Genomic DNA, 14653 nt, shown 5'->3' on the forward strand with positions numbered 1-14653 from the left:
AGCAACAATGCGCCGCGTCGGGCTACCTCCGGGGGCTGAACGTGACGGGGCGCTTCGGAAGGGGCAGAAAGGCCGCAACGTCGGCGCCGGTATGGAGCCTGCGCGGCGACACGCAGCGAGGCTCTCTAGCCGCCAGCGCTCTAATTCGCGGAGATAGCGACAGCTTCCACAGCAGACAATAGCAAACAACGGGGCGCTTTAAATTTTATCTCCAAAGCTGGGGACAACCTTCACCTGGTCTGACTGCGTAATCTTCGCGGTTCTATTTCACTGAACAGCAAGCTAGCTCCGCTCTCATTGAAAGAATTCGGTCAAAGGCCTGTCTTACCTACCGAGACTCCAGTGCAACGTTCCCTCATCCCATTACGGAAAAACAAGCATAACCGATGCGACGTGCTGGTATCACGGTCACGCAGGGGTTGTGCAACGGTCGGCACTGCATGCTGCCGGCGCAGTTAGAACGAGCGCCGCCTATAGCGTACACGCACGGACACAGTGGCGGGGGGGGGGGGGGGGGGGGGGGGGGGGGGGGGGGGCTTCGTGCTCAAAGGATGCATCCGGCGCTTTGTTCCCCCTGTCGTGAGGCCGAAAAAGCAAGAGCGACCCGCTACGAGCTGCCCCGCGAGAACGCAAGAGTCGCAACAACCGTGGCCGCCGCCCAAGCGCACACCGATCCGCCCGCGGTCGCAAATGTTGGTAGTACCGGCGAAAATTGCCAGCGCCCGCATCAGACGCTCGATATGCTGATTTCCTCCGCAACGGTGGCAAAATAACGAAAGTACGCGAGCTGCCCCTAACAACCGCGTCGCCAATCGCTGCACACAACACGCATCGGCGGCGGCCGTGCCCTGTCCTCTGAGAACGGGAAGGCGCGCCCAGACAAGCGCCAAGGAGCGGCGCCGAGAAGCAGGCCAGGGGCATCGCGGTGGTGTGGCGCGGACGATTCGAGGAGGCGAGACGAAAACGCCGCGGCCAAAAACGACAGCCTCCCGCGGGCAAAACGTGTCACGAACACAAAGAACGCGCGGCGGTGGCGGCACAACGTGAACCAGTGCTATTACGTCGACACACATCCGGACACGGCCGAGCTGGATGCGGGTCGCCCCCGTCAGGGAGCCCAAAAGCGCCGCCGCCGCCATGACCGACAACACGCCTCCCCCCCCCCCCCCCCCACCACCACACACACACACATTTTTCTTTTTTTCCTCGACAGTGAGTAGTTTGCGTACCGCCGAACCCTAGCCAGCCCGAATTCGAAACGGCGCCGCCGCCGACAGTACCGCAGGACCATCAACCCCTGCAGCAGGCTCACGGAAAAGTCTGCGAATGCGCTGAAGTACTGGGAAAGAGATGGGCCCACTTGCAAGGCGAAACAACGTCCGAGAGCACTTCGGTGGCCTTGTCTCCGCAGTGCAAAGAGCGCAAGAAAGAGGACGCCCGAGTCAGTGATGCGGCGCTGGTGTACAAAAGCGTAAGGCTCGAAAATGACTGCCCTTGTGTACGCACAGAGAGCATTAAACGCGCTCTTCAAAACCAAAACGAAGGCACGAGCATGCGAAAATCGTCTGACGTTGTCAATGCATCACCTATATACCTGTACAGAGTCGGTCACATTTGTCTAGAGCGCTCGAGCAGCGCCGTCCAGGGGAGTTGGTTTACGACCCGGGCTATGAGGAACGCCGTAGTGAAGGGCTCTGGAAATTTCGACCACCTGGGGTTCTTTAACGTGCACTGACATCGCGCAGCACACGGCGTCCGGGAGAAGTAATGGGAAATTCTAAAAAGGCATTGACTTTCACTGATAATACTTGCGCTGGGGAGAAGCCTAGTAGACATGTGCACCACACAGGCACCAGCGCCTTACCCCCAGCAAAGCAGCTGCGATAAGATTTAACTTCATTTAACTCGAGCGCTCTAGAAAAGTGCGATCGACTCTGTACATAAACGCAATTCTGACAGCATCCGTGCACGTAAATAGTGGCAGTTTGGTTTGAACACCCTTTTACCGATATTCGAAAGTGCGGAAGAATACCGTTACAGCAAAAGGCGCAGCCATGAACGTCGCGTACAAATAACAAGCGCACGCTTTCAACTCTGCCAACCACGCACATTTTCTTGATACTAAAAAAGAAAAAAAAAACGAAAAACTAAGAATCCGCCACCATAATCCGTACCACAGCGTCCTCTCTGACGCCTTGCTCCTTGTTACGAAATTTACACTTACACCTTTACATACGTCACGTAGCTGAATTGTTCATTTAATGGAATCGTGACCAGACGAAGCACTTGTCCACGGCGGATAGACACAGCCAACCATTTAAGTTCGTTCTCCGATAACGCGCGGGCGTATTACCTTTCATCATGAAGGCGTGATCCTAATAACGCGAAGTGCGGGTCTCCCCTTACGCCAGTGCTTGGAAGTGTACCACCAATTTCCGCACAATGAGCTCGCTGAGCTCCGAAGCCGTCCAGCGAAAGAGAGGCGTCAACACCGCCCAAGGAACACTTGTCGCCTCGACCTTGGCTGGCGGGGTGCCGCCACATACGGCGAAGAGCCGTCAACCCTTTGCATGTCACTAAACGCACGCCTGCGGGCCGTGTCCGATCGCACCGCACGAAAAGCGGGCCCGCACCTGTCCGGGACGGCTCGTTTAATGCGAAAGGTGTCGGTGCGCGTCCTCGGAAGCGAGAAGCCAGTCACGGAAGGCAGCGTACGTTTGTTCTAGACCCGGCGCAGCAAAAAAAGACGAGGGGCCGCCCTCCGAGGGTGGACGCGGCCGGCAAGCAGCGCCGCATTACGCAACTACTTTAACCTGCTTTCCCCGAGCCGCTTCCAAAGGCATATGGCGGCCTTTTGTTTTCTTCTTTCTCTTCGGCCCCGCAACCGGTTTGCGCGACAAACTACACGGTACATTACAAAGGACCGTCGCCCGGTGCGTGCCTTTTCTTTCGTCGCAGCAACCAACAAGCAAACACGCGGCCAAGCACGCCCCGAACGCACCCACGCCGAGACGGCAAGGCATCGGTTTTCTTCGCCTTTCCCGCCTGTCTGGCCCGCCTCCTCCCGACAGGCATTCTTCAGCCGCCTCGCCGTTCTCTTTTGCCCTCGGCTGCCCCCGAAAGGCTCTTCCAGGAGAATTCCTGAACGGCCTGTTTACGAGTAATACTCTCCTTACGAGCGCTCCCCAGGGACGATGCGTCCCCTGCAAAATTAAAATCGCGGCCCTCGACATTTCACTGGACAGACGCACCGTTCGCAAACAGTGCGCAGACAGGCCGAGCGAAAGGGGTCAAATAGAGCGTCGTCATTTGGCCAGATGAATAGATAACGGTGCACGAGTACAGACAGTGCAACTTTGCAGCTTCCGGAGTGTGTGCGAAATGATCAAAAAGGCGATTTTGGCGAAATTTTTAACCAACGGTAACAGCACGACAGCCCCGTCACCTCGTCAAGGCGGCACTTCTCGCTGCGCTGCACAAGTCCTCAGGATTCTGAAGTCAACGTTATCGCTCACAAAATAGATTTTGTAAAGAGAAGTTTCATCGAAACGTTTATTTACGATGACAATTTTAAGGACGCGTCAATGTCGCGATGTCAGTGAAAGTTAACCATACGAGACATCACTGACCGTAGCTTCAGTGCAGCTATGCGTGTCAGACAATTACACAGCGCAACATCAAATAGGCGTACAGTTACAAAAGTGAGAACACGCGTCCAAGCGTGTTCAAGTGATTTAAACGGCACGGTTTCCTGAACTAGTGGACATGCATTCTTTTACCGTTAGAACGGGAACGCAAAGCGATCTGCATCTAAACGGAGCCAGACCAGTTTTCGCAATTATGCAACATGCGCCTGCGCAGACTGTTTGGGACCCTGCCCATTATTGCTAACGTATACCCGTAATCGCCAGCTCTGCTCTTATATACCAAAAATATTTGCTTTACTAGGGCGGAAAGCTGAGCCAGTTGGACGGCATTCATCTTCGAAAAACCGCGAGACACGGCTACACAGGGAGAGAGTGGGACAAGTGCTCGTGTTGTCTTCCCTTTTTCTGTGTACTCATGTGACTAGTGCTCACCAGAAGATAAATATTCGCTACTCTTCGCGGCACCGCAACTGACGCAGTAAGCGTGTACTTTGAATAACACGTTCAACGGCATTCGCGAATTTCAGCGAATTCCGATTCTACTCGAGCATTTTCAGACACTGGGACCTTAGTGTGATCGCAGCTGCAGGAGAAGTCGAAGGAGAGCGGAAAAGGGGGAGGACGACAAGGGGCCGCAGATCCGAAAAATGGGTGTCCGCCATTGCTAAACCGCCCTTTGCGTGCGCAGGCAACCCTCTACGGTGCGACTGCGGTGCGCTGTGGCTGCGCGAGCTGCAGTCCGGCCCGGCTGCTGCGCCACGCGTGCGGCTGCCGCCGTGCGCCAGCCCCGAGGGGCTACCGCGGCCGCTCGCTGAGCTCCATCACACCCGAGGCGCTCTGCTGGCACGGCAACCAGACGCGCCAGTTCGGATACCGCCTGCGGGGATTCAGCGAGCACGCGCTGCTGGCGCTCACCAGCCTCGAGAACAGCCTCACCGTCACCTGGAGCGTCGCCAACAAAGGTACGCCACTATACGCAAACTTCTCCTGCCTCGGCGGGGAATGGGTCTTAGACGCGGCGCTTTGTTAGGTTCTAAGCTAACTCAGAAGTTTAAATTGCGGGGTCACTTATAACCAGCAACGAGTTTCTAAAGAAAACTGAAGCACGGTAAAAAGTATCCGGGGCCAAATGCGCAACCCTGTGGCGGCCGCTTACCTACGACGGCGTCACGTGGCCCTCTCGAAGAGCTAGCCGCGGAGCTCAGACGCGCAATTTGCATTGTCCCGTCTCTCACAACGAATGACATAACGCGAAGGCAGCCGCGAATATCCGTACACCACACGGAGCTGAGATGGAGAACAGAAGCGCCCACCCTTTCTGTCTGGTTTCGAAATGCCAGCATATAGCAGCAGATAGTAAAAGTATTCAGACCAGGAATGCTCTGGTTAAATCTCGCTGCGTCACTTCCTTTGCATAGCTGCGCCATCACGTAAGCTGACGGGCCACTTGCCCGGAGTTCACAAAAACTCTGCAGTCACTCCTCAGCGACTTTGAGGGTGATGATGTTGCTATAGGTGCCGGTGGGACCATTTCCATCCGGTTTCTCATCCGTCTGTGCTACCACAGCTACTTTCCCGTGAAAGCAGACGGCTACCGCACGCACATGCACCAGCCTCGAAGCAAAGATCCCCTGCCTCTCCTGGAATCGTCAGTCGCGGAGTGTGACTGCAGAGCAACGCTCACTGGACCGTAAGGGGAAAGGGCCTACGCGGGGCGGTGCGCAAAGCCGAGGGCCGCCTTTCACTGGGGCTGTCGTCGCGGGGTGTAGCGAATTCGGCAAACGGCGCCTGGCTAACGCTGCGTGACACGCCTCGCGTTGCACGAGTTTCTTTTTGCCTCCGCTTTCACTCTGTGCCGGGGCCAGTGAACCGCCGTCAAGCTCGCGAAGCCAGAGGCTGGCACAGACGGAGAAGGTGTAAAAGATTCAGCTGAGGCAACAAGTGACGCGGGGATATCCGAACAACGTGTGGAACGGCGCCCGCGCCTGACAAACTTATGCCGCAAATTAACTGTTGGCCTTCCATAAGATCTCCGCTTCCAAATCATACCTGTACCACTGCTATAATCTCGAATTATTTCATAAGATGAGTACGCTGCACGCAGGTGAAACCGACCGTCAAAATGAAAAAGAAAGGAGTCCCTCCGCCTCAAACACAAAAGCCCGGCTATTAAACAACCGCGCAGAATTCTAGCAAAGCGCGCGCAAGAATACGTGCAAGCTGACTGCAATGCAAAATGACCAGGAGGCCCCGAGGGGAAGGGCGGTCGTTGGAACAAAGGCGCCAAAACGCAGGGCGACCAGCACGCCCGCCGCTAGCTAGCTCTCCAAGGCAGCTACCGCAGCCAGGGCCGCGAAGAGGCACCCCACTTCCACCAAGGCGGCCGCCGAGGGTTGCTTCTCCGCTCCTCTTCTCACGCCGCACGGAGACGAGCCGTCGCAATTAGGTGCCGCCGCCCCGGCAGCGGCATGCTAAGTGGGCCGACACAATGTGGAGCGGCCCCTTCCACACCCCTGGGCCAAGGGCGAGCGCTCTCATTAGCGGCGGTTCCGGACCTGCAGCGGAGGCTGCTCGCAGGCGCGCGAGGTTGTCATCCCCGCGGCGAGGCGAAGAGGAGGCCCCGCCGATCAATCAGCACCGCCACGGAGAGGCTAGGCCACTCAGGCACGGCTGTTAATGCGATTCCGTATCCCCGGCGCCTTCCTGACGCTAATTTCGGCGTGCCATTCGCGCAGAACAAAAGCGCCATTCTTGCGGACGAAGCGTGCGAAGTGAAAGGCCCTGCGAACGAGAAGGTCGAGCCGAAAAATCTGGAAGCAAAGAAATGCGCAGTAGTCCGCACGTCGATCGGAAGAACATGCGTGCGAAAGCGCGCTGCCTCCTGTGCGTTCTACGACACACCCAACCTCGTGACCGGTCGGCACCATTCTGGAACGACCACGCCAGAATGAAGGGCGCGCTCACATGTTCCGTTTTTGTTGTTGTTGTTCTACGATTTCTTTTATTTTCCTTGATACACTATGCACGGTACATGGATCGAAGGATGCGAGGCCGACACGCATATATGAGGGCGGATGAGCTCTGAATGTGATGAACGAAGCTGAGGCATGGCTCGCTGGTATACTTAAAAACATGTGGCCAACAGTTCCAGATCATAAGTGCAAGATGCCGGGCTAGTTGGTAATCCATGATGAAATAACAGCGCAAGGAACGGGACGAAAACACGAAGGAAGAAGACACAGACACGGGCGCTGACTAACAACTGAAATTTTATTTCGAAGCAGGACACATATATAAAGTACAAAGAGGGGGGTGTGTCCAAGGCGATCCTGCACAATCACCGAAACAGTGTAGTCACGTCCAAGGGTAAAAACGATAAAAAGGTGAAAAAGCCGAAAGAAAGACAAAAAGCGATAAAACCACGGTGTAAGAGGCCGGGACGGAAGTAAAAGCGATGAAAACGATGAAAACGGATATGCACAGAGCCAAAAGGCAAAAAAACAGCGTTAAACTAACGGTGAAAAACGGGACTAAAATCGCGGCACAAGGTGATTAACAAAAAAGACAGAGAGGGGCATTTAAGAACAGGATTAAGCATTTACCCTGCCCCTGAGAAAGTCCAATTCTTTTTGCGACAGGCACAGGGAGGGTGCACTCGCACATTGTTCTTTTGCGTTGTGGATTTCGAATGCTTTTACGATTTCCCTGGATATCCTATCCCGTCCTCTGGCAAGAATTGTGCAGCGATTGAAATCTGGGTAACAGGTTTCGTCCGGATCATTACGTTTGCACTTTCTGCAGTGCTTGGCAAGGTGCCCAGAAATTGCAATATTGTCTACATTATTCCTGTGCTCTTGAAGCCTAATGTTGAGGCACCTGCCTGTTTGGCCTTTTTCACCTTTTTATCGTTTTTACCCTTGGACGTGACTACACTGTTTCGGTGATTGTGCAGGATCGCCTTGGACACACCCCCCTCTTTGTACTTTATATATGTGTCCTGCTTCGAAATAAAATTTCAGTTGTTAGTCAGCGCCCGTGTCTGTGTCTTCTTCCTTCGTGTTTTCGTCCCGTTCCTTGCGCTGTTATTTCATCACAGTTCCAGATCCGGGAACTGGAAAAACTGCGCACAGACGTAACAGAAATGCGCTAGTTCTCAACACCTTCTTGTTATGAACCAACCTGCCAAAACATCCACGTTACTTACGCCCCAGATACTACATGTGCACTTTGTAGCGGGACAGCCGAGTTTCTTTAAATGTACGGATGTACTCGCACTTTGCCATGTATTCGTCCCCAAAGCGCCCGTCCTGTCATATCAGTCTGTGTGCGCGTCTGACAAAACGCAGCCCAGACAGACATAGAAGTAGGCCCGAAGCTGCCGTTTACCTCATCCAGATATTCATGTAATAGAACAGCACGTAAACACATTTGTTGTTGACGCTGACATTTTTGCCCGGTGCATCGGGCAAGCACTAAGCACAACAGCGGTGGCAGCTGCCCATTAAGAGCGCTTATACAGGACGTTTTACAGTGCATTAAATGAAATTACTTTCATGAGCGAGGGCTTGCAGCTCTGCTGTGAGGTATGCCGTGGTAGATGGCTCCGGTATCAGTTCCTGGTTGTCCGCAAGGAAAGCTAAATGTAACTCAATGTTGAAAAGCTGAATGCGCTGCCAACCATCTCGGCGCAGTGTATGTTAGCCGCGCAGTTCGCGGCGTAAAGCGTTCTCTTTCGTGCCAACACATCGCGTGCGTAACAACGGCACTCAGCTGCAGTGGGCAACGTGTTTTACGCATCATCGTTTCAAAGACGCGAATAACAGCGGGGTCAGCCACTGCGTTTTACAAGCCATAATGCAGCGCGCCTCGATCAAGTATCGTTATTACACGGCAGAAAAGAACAGCGACTTCCGACAAGCCCGAATGTATAGTTGAACGCGGGACAATGGCCCGCGTAACTCCGCAGCGTTCGCAAGAGTGGTGATCAATCACTGCTTCTCGAGCGAACAACACGGTATAGGGGTACAAGAGGTCGTGAGCACGCAATCCTTTCAAAAGCCACTGGCGTGCAAAAACAAGCCTGCCTATTGAAAATTGTTGCACTGGGGAGGGCGGGTGCGGCAGGGCAATTTTCTTCCGGCAGTTGATCGTTTTTGTATGTAACCTTCTTAGCAAAGGCTCACACACCATTTCAACTAAGAGTGCGCCTTTACTGAAACATGGAGTATCTTTCCGGCCAAAGAAAAATAAAGCACACAGTGCAAACAGCAGCGTACAGATCAGGACACCAGTAAAAACGGGATAAAAGGCTTCAGCAAAATGCGACACCGCCCCCCCCCCCCCCCCCCCTTAAATATAATAATAGAGACCGTAACAACTTGGAGCGTGTATGATCTTGTGCAAGATTAAATATGCAAAAGGTAAACATTGGCAGCTTTCCGCAATTTTCCATATAAAATTAAAGACTGCAGCGGGGCTCTTTCGCTGTTTGGTCGGAAACAGATATCTTATTTACGCCATAATTCCCCAGACGGTGTATGACATTGCCATCTGCGTCGTCGCAGGTCTGCGCTGGACGCTCCTGTACCGGAAGGAGGGCAGCAGCCCCTACCAGATGACCGCCCACCCACGAGGCCGGGAGGGCACGCACACGTCGGGAGACGAGGCCGTGTTCACTGACGTCATCGGAGGCCTGCAGCCGGACACGGCGTACGTCGTGTGCGTCGGCATCGAGCAGCAGCCGCCGGCAGTGCCGTACCTCATGGACCCCAAGAAGTGCCACACGGGCCGTACCAGGCGCCACGCGCAGCCCGCCACCCAACTCACCACGTCAGTTGTCACGGTCAACCTTCAGGTCACGTCACCGGTGCCGCACCAGAAGAAAGCCCGCACCATCCTGCTCTCGATGAAGCCGTCGACCAAGTCCGTCACAGTACACTGGAAAGTGGCATCCGCGCCCAAGCCTTCCAAGCGCTCCGTGCTCGCAAAAGTGACCGAGGAACAAGCTCTACCCCGCGAGTGGATCATCCTAGTCAGGAAGTTTGCAAGCCACAACTTCACGGAAATACAAATATCCGACAGTAACGGGGACGGCAAATACAACAGCACGTACTCTTACACAGTGGCCGACCTAGACGCCTCCACAGCGTACGACATATGCCTGATTGCCATGGATTCTGTGCTCGAAGACAATATGGACCAAGTGCCTGGTTACACGAAGCAAGTCCCCAGCCACCTGCTGTCCGTCGCAAAGGCGGACGACGGGGAGCTGACAATGACCTGCAAGGAGACGATGACGAAGTCCTCCGACAAAGCCATTCCAATTAAAACCATCGCAGTTGTGACCACGGTGTCGACAACCACCACAGCCTTTGTGGTGGCCCTCATCTGCTGCTGCTTTCCGCGAAAGACTTTCGGAAACTGCTTCCGGAAGGTGAAGAACAAGTTGAAACCTGCGGACGCCGTGAACAGAGACTCGACTGAGAAGGACAACTCGTACCACAGCAGCGACAACTCGGTGAAGTTGCTCGTACCAGCGCACAACGCGGCGTATGAAGACACGGAACCCATGGTCGACTCCCGCCGCCAGGCTTGCAACAGTACAATCAGGTCAAGGCCCAGGAGCTTACCGGAGACGCCGCATACGCCCCCGCCACCGCGCTCGCCGGCACCACCTCCTCCGCCACCGCCGCCTCCTCCACCACCATCTACGACTCAGAAATCTGCTTGTCTGCACTACTCGCCCTGGGAAGATCTGACCATTACCCGGAAGCCACCGCGACGCGTGAAGTCCGAGCACTTCGCAAATTCTGTGCCTTACTTGCAACCGAAACCGGCCACGCCACGCGATGCCAACTACTTGTCCTTGACGAAGAGTCATTCAACCAACGAGGACAGTGCTTACATGACGCCAGCCACAGCGTTTGCCTTGGGACAAGGCTACCTCAACTCCAACTGCATCCAGTACCTTGACGGGAAGAAAGTCCAAGTCTACTCGCACGGCTCTAAGACGCTGCCGAAGAGCTGCCTGCGGTCTTCGTCGCGGAAGCGGCGCGCCAAGGCGAACAACTTCTTCCAGAGCAGGTACAGTCCCTCTGTGAAGAAAAAGGAGAGGGAAAAAACGCCGCCACCCATCCCAAGGTCGGCGACCACGCCTCGCAGAGACACAATAGGCAGGTCAAGCCAGAGGCTCAGCTTCCGGACGTTCGGCAAGGGCTCGCGCGACGAGGGCGAGACCAAGACGAGCCAGACACTGCCACGAACAAAGACCGACTCGTCGGCGCTCCTCGGCCCCGCGCCCGCCGCCAGCCTCAGGTCTACCAACAGCCGGCCCGGCACCGCGAGCGACTGCGAAGTCTTCATCGAGCACGTCTAGGCCACCTTGTCGCGGCGGCATTTGCTCCAAGACAATGGAACGATTCGCCAACGTACACGCCGCAGAAAAACAATGAGCGCGGCGCGAATCATGCAGTCCCGAAGGGCATAAACGGGAGCGGCAGCCAGCCCTGCCCCGTGGCGGACAAGCGGCCGAGTTCAGTGACCGTGAGCGCGCACGCAAGCGGCGCCCCGACGGAGCCTCCATGGGCCTCGGCTCGGCCCCTTCGACGTGCCCAGCCCCCCTCCACCCGTGTCACGTTGTGTGCACCCAGAATGCGGACGTTCTTCGCGAGCACGACGGCTGCGGGAGGGATATCTTTTGGACAATGCGGGTCTGTGAAAGTGTTGACGCGATAGGTTGCCTTACGGACCAGTGCCCAATAGTTTGACCTGTCTACATCATTGACGCCGTGAAAAAGTACACGTGGTTGATAGTAATAAAGTGTGCATTTTTTTTTACAGCCACAGCTGCACGAAGGAATTTGTCGGGGATGAACGGCGTCGTGGTCTGTCGTAACCGAAACCTCCCCCGTTCACCCGCTGCCCAAAGACAACGTTCTCCAGAGGGCCCCAGCCGAGAGGCACTCGTGGGCCGAGGGGAGTGGCCGATCTCGAAGTAATCTCGAAAATGTGCCATTTGTGGTCCAGGCGGTCCTCTGAGTGGGATAATTCATGCGGGTGGGGTGCGCCGCTGTTCTTCGCCCATGTGGAAGGGGCGGCGAGAAGTCTTGCGTTTTTTTTTTTTGTTTTAAGCGCAACAGCTAGAGTCACATCGGTAAGGAAAGAAAAAAAGTAAGTGACGCTAGGTGACTCAGAACACTTTCATATTTGGCCGCCATGCGCCAGAAGTAATTCCGTAAGAAAATGGCACAGAAATACACATAACCATTCAGAAGGAACCGTAAAAAAAAACCCAAAAAAACTCTGAATCCAACCACTAAGCTTACAAAAACACCCACGTCACACGGAGCTCTTGTGCAGCGAGTACAAAACAAAGAAGCATTGTATCAGACCGCGCAACGCAAAAAAAAAAAATGCGGAAAATACTGTACACAAGGAACCCAAATGACGCATGTCGTCTCAGAAAACGATCGACCCCGTCGCTGAGCAGCAGAAAACGGAAGGACAGCATCCAGTGCTCAATCAATCAAGCGCACTGCTCAATCTCGCTCGCTATCTGCCCCAAAAATGTTTACAAAGGCAAGAGCTTACATTTACACGCTATCAGCGGCGCGAATAACGATGCTACCGCTGCGTTCCCAAAGTGCCATGTACTACCACGCGCGCCACTACCACCTGCACTGTGTTACAGACCACCGTCGCTCGATGAGCAAAGATGGACATGCATACTGTCCCGCAACGCAATACATGCAATACAGCGGAAATAACGGAAACTGAAACCATTCTCATGCAACAAAAATTTCAAGGAAGAGCGCGGATATAGTGCCTAAAATATGGCGCAGGTTCTTGCCACCGAAAAGTGGTAATCATGGGCCTCAAGTTAAGACCTGTCTTGACCCTGGCGGGAGGTCTCTGAGCTGGAAAAATAACATCTTTCGCGCATACGTGTGCACACCTCGAATTCGACTGCGGCTTGTGAGGAAAGGGCGCTCCGTAAACGTAGGCACTGCAATAGGCCTGTATCCCAATTACAGTCCCGCCACGGCGCTTAGAATTCCTTTTTGCTGAATTCGGATCTCTTGCTCTGTTCAGTCGCGTCAGTTTTTACGACAGCTCCACGACTTAGGATGCACAGGTCGAGGAGCACTCAGCGACGCGTACTGTTAGCACACGGTATCGAAATATACCGTGTGCTGAAATGACCTGGAGGACACAACACAGACGCCGACAGCGAGTCAGCGGAAAGTTACAGCATTTTCTCGTTTTCTGGAAGAGGACACATGCATGAAATCCTTATTGGTGCATTCAAATTTTATTCTGTTCGTTACACGTGGTACAGCGTACAGGTAACATACAGGAGACGGTCCCAATGCAAAAAAAAAAATGCGTAGGCGGGACCCCCACCTTAATAAAACGCCAGAAACCATCAGGCAACACATGAATGCCATTTCACGCAATACAAAAAAAAAAATCAACCCTCGATTTGCTTTGTTAAACTAAACGCGACGAAGGTGCGCTAGCACAATATGTGCGGACCCTTAGGATAGGTTACGTATGATAGTTTTACAGACAATGCAAGCGGCAGCTGGCGCGATGCGGTTCCTGCCTTTCCACTAGGCTGCAGCAGGCGAGCTATCCTCCGTTCCACTGCCCCCTGGACCTGTAGGCACCTTTAGCATACCGTGTTGCCGTGCCGAAATACCGGGAGCCCGCCTACCACTGGTGAGCACGCGCTGATTGGTCCCAATGCTGCAGGCGTGAGCGCAGCTGCCGGGTACCTGGCGCCGTCTAGGCGATTTGCGCACGCGCAATGGCTGTGGACGGGCTTCCAGTACTACGGCAAAGGTAACACGGTACATGGTATGCTAAAGGTGTCTTGTGACTCCCTGGACCTGCGCCTCCGGACCTGGACCATGCCAGCAGAAACGACGTAGACGCCGACTCACCTCCCCCCCACTTCCCCTGGACGCCGAGAGTGATCCCGCAACTAAGGGCAACATAACCCGCGTTCAGTATCCTCGGGTTTCGTCCTTCCCATATGGCTGCCACGAAACCGGTTTTCCTCCCTCACCAGGACACATAAGGAAAGGAGAATTTCCCGCTCTCCCTTTTTGCCACCCGGAAAGCGTCGCCTGTCTCTTCGTCTTCCCTCTCCCATTTCTCTCCAAGGAAAGAGGAGAGGGGGATTTCCGTGGCAGCTCGCTTTTCGCTAGCAAGGCGTCTGATGCTGGCGCACTAAAAGAAGAACTGCGCACAGAGACAAGAAAAACCAGTGACAAGTTTTTTACACGAGCTTCGGAGATAACAGATCAATTATACCGCGAGCGCGCGACACATATTAAAACCGAAATATTAGACAAATGTGCACATTTCTAAAACATGCCAAATATACTTGAGCATACAATGGTGAATTTCAATGGTTAAGATGAGGTGTATGCTAAGATTATGCAGCGAGAAGGCAACTGATGGGGGATGCCCAAACTGATGGGAGCTGAGCAGGTCAAATTTATAACACTTTGACAGCTTTGTTTAAATTAATTTTTGCGTCTTCCTGAGGAACGAAGAATTGAAACTGGCCTGTAATCCTGAATGATTCTGGAATTTCCTTTCTGAAGAACGGACTATATTTTGCCGATTTTAACTGCTTAGGAAATGTGCCAGTTAGGACAGAAGCCAGATATGACTAAGAATGAGGAAAATTAAACTGCGAACTAGTTTTAAATACTTCCCGCGTACGTCATCGAGGTCGGCACCGGTCGATTTTAAATTGACGATAACCGACTCAATCTCCTGTGAGCAAGTCGGGCCCAGGATGAATGAGTGCGGGCTAGGGAAAGCAACAGGGTGGTTCAGCACAGATATTTCGTTTAAAAAAACGCTAAACGCGTTCTCAACATGAGTTGCGAGTTCTTGGAAAGATATTTCGCTGGATAACTCATCTTACATGACTACGTTGTTTGGCATTAGTAAAAAAAATTCATTAATCAGCTCCCATTTTCTCCGTTTTT

The 14653-nt window shown here is 53.8% G+C and overlaps 1 protein-coding gene and 1 pseudogene across 4 annotated transcripts in view; one reads left to right on the top strand and one right to left on the bottom strand.

The window, feature by feature from the left end:
• The window catches only part of LOC149350239 (uncharacterized), a 62155-nt pseudogene extending 50666 nt beyond the window's left edge, over nucleotides 1-11489 (top strand). Inside the window, exons 3-4 of the transcript XR_016290271.1 lie at nucleotides 4336-4609; nucleotides 9212-11489. The product of XR_016290271.1 is annotated as an uncharacterized LOC149350239 (transcript). The remainder of the gene's footprint in view (nucleotides 1-4335; nucleotides 4610-9211) is intronic.
• The window catches only part of Rab3GAP1 (RAB3 GTPase activating protein subunit 1), a 254447-nt gene that overhangs the window by 83471 nt on the left and 156323 nt on the right, over nucleotides 1-14653 (bottom strand). The gene's annotated exons all lie outside the window — the stretch shown is intronic.

This window comes from Amblyomma mixtum, chromosome 3 (genome assembly GCF_055824585.1).
Source record: "Amblyomma mixtum isolate Tamu chromosome 3, ASM5582458v1, whole genome shotgun sequence".
Taxonomy (NCBI): Eukaryota; Metazoa; Arthropoda; class Arachnida; order Ixodida; family Ixodidae; genus Amblyomma; species Amblyomma mixtum.